Below are 2,783 nucleotides of genomic sequence, written 5' to 3'. Positions count from 1 at the left end.
ATAAACCATAACCTACCTCCACCGAAGAATTGTGATCAAGCAATCTACTTTCCCAAAGCTGCGTTCTTCTTCGTTCTCTCTCTCTCTTAATCGTTCGTTTCTCCCTCTCTTTGCTCTTTCTATTTTTCTTATTCAAACCCTTTTTCTTTTACCCTAATTGTCATATAATTAAGTATAAAAGATGATAAAAATAACCCACTAATTATTTCAAGGTTATCTCCTTTAACCCCCAAGTAATTGAATGATTAACATTAATCCACTAACTTTATAATTATAAGCATGAATAGTCCAAAACGCCCCTTAAAACATTTAACAGAAATCCGACCCAGTCAGGGTTACGCAGCCTGTGACGGCCCGTCGTGCCTGCGACGGTCCGTCCTGCTGCTTCCGTCACAAAGTTCAGAGACTCAATTCATTAAAGAGTCTGTGACGGCCCGTCATGTCTGCGACGGTCCGTCCTGCCATTTCGTCGCGAAGTTCAGAGAGTCGATCTCAGTACCCAATTTTCTAAATTCTAAGTGTTTTGGAACGAGACCCCCTCGACGGTCTGTCGTGCCCATGACGGTCCGTCGTGGGATCCGTCGATCCTGACAGTTTTTCCCAGAATAACTCTAATGCTCAAAACGACTAAACAGGTCGTTACAATTATTAAGAGCTAAGCTTAATCATTATTTATTTACTCTCATATAATAAATAGATAGATATCACAATAACTTATAAAAAATGAAGAAATAACAAAAAATGAGGTAATACCAATAATAATACCTAAAGATGTTTCTAGAACTATTTAATTTTCTTGTTATCATTCGTGGTAGATTTTTGCTTGCATAAAATTACATTTTTACCTTTGATCATCATTCACTTCATATATAGAAAGATGTTTCCAGAATTATTTATTTTTGATAGATTTTTGTTAGAATGAAATTATATTTTTATATTTTATCGTTTTTAATACAAATATATCATCCTATTCATTTTTATTTGTAAAGTTACTTTTTAACATCTTTTTTTAGTTTCAATCTAATATATTTTATTAATTTTATCATACTTATTTATTTTCAAGTATACTAATTAGAGCCAAAATAAAGATGAATATAATTAATTCATGATAAATTTTTATATAAAAAGTAGGCATTTTTATAAGAATAATGAATAGAAAAAAAATATTAAGAATTAAATTAAAGTAATTGTAAAATAGAGTAATAATAAAATAGGTATCACACTAACTCACAAAAGAAAGAAAGTGAAGTAATAACAAAATAAGTTAATGCTAATAACTTAAGATGTTTCTAGAACTATTTAATTTTTTTATTATCATTGTTGATATATTTTTGTTAGCGTGAATTACATTTTTGCCCTTGATCATTATTCACTTAATATATAAAAGATGTTTCTAGAATTATTAATTATCTTTCTTAATAGGTTTTTGTTAGCATGAAATTATATTTTTGCCCTTGGTCATCATCCCACTTCACTCTTCTATATAATAGAAAAAATGTGTGTGTATGCATATATATTAGTTTCTCATTTTTACAATGCAATCTCCCATTGAAATCTGTTATGCACATTTGTTTGGTGTTATAACTCTACTTATAATTCAGTCACTTTCTTTGATTTTAATATATACTCTATATTTGTATTGAAAAATTCATTAAATGCATATAAACAATTTATTAGAACTAAATAAAAGTTTTTTCTAAAATCAAAACTTCACAGTGTTGGCTCTCGCATTTGCCTGTTGGTGTACACTGTACACCAATTGAGTTGACGTACGAAACAAAAGAACTATACACAAAATAAAAATGAAATTGTGATTAATTTTATCAAATTACATTTATTTATAAAAGAATGAAAGCAATGAATAAAAGAGAGAAAATATTTATATAATTCATGTAAATGCATGAAGCACAATGAATTGTATTATTAAATATATATAAGTTTATTTGCTTGTATGGTAAATCTAAATGTAATAAATTTATGAACTTATTTTCTTGCTCTTTTCTTTTTTTAAACATTATATTTGTGCAGTTAGCTTCTCTTACCAATATATCAAATTGAAAAATGAAATGTTATTTTTTAATGAATTTTATTTTGGCACATATATATCATCAATAAAAAGTACCAAAAAGATAAAGATTCCGGGTGTGTTTAGTAAGAAAGAAAACTTTTTTTTCAATTTTCTCATGTTTGGTTGGATTAAATATTTTTGAAATCAAATCGTTTTTCTCAAATTAAATAAACGAAAAAGGGTCAAAAATACCCCTATACTATTCGAAAAGGTTTAAAAATACCCCTTAGTTTGGTTCATTATTACCCTTTAAACTAACAACCTTAAATTTTTAATTATTATTATTATTAATTATTACTTGGCGTATATTCTATTGAATGAAGTTAAATTTCAACCCACCAAACTTTCTCCTCCACCCGTATTGACATCCCTAAACCCAAATCAAATTAAAAGATCCATTAGAAATAAAAAAGATTGGAACTCAATTAAGGCGACATTTATTATCTTGGCAAATGTCACAACCCAAACCCGAGCCGCGACTGGCACCCACACTTACCCTCCTATGTGAGCGAACCAACCAATCTAAACCCTAACATTTCAATATAATATCAACAAAAAGTAATGCGGAAGACTTAAACTCATTAATAAAACCCAATTCAATAACTTCTAAAATTCAACATCTATTATTCCCCAAAATCTGGAAGTCATCACCACAAGAACATCTATGATCAAATTACTAAACTAAGAGTATTCTAAGAAGCTAAAATAAACAAAA

This window comes from Solanum pennellii, chromosome 10 (genome assembly GCF_001406875.1).
Source record: "Solanum pennellii chromosome 10, SPENNV200".
NCBI classification, from domain to species: domain Eukaryota; kingdom Viridiplantae; phylum Streptophyta; class Magnoliopsida; order Solanales; family Solanaceae; genus Solanum; species Solanum pennellii.
This window is presented reverse-complemented; position numbering follows the sequence as displayed.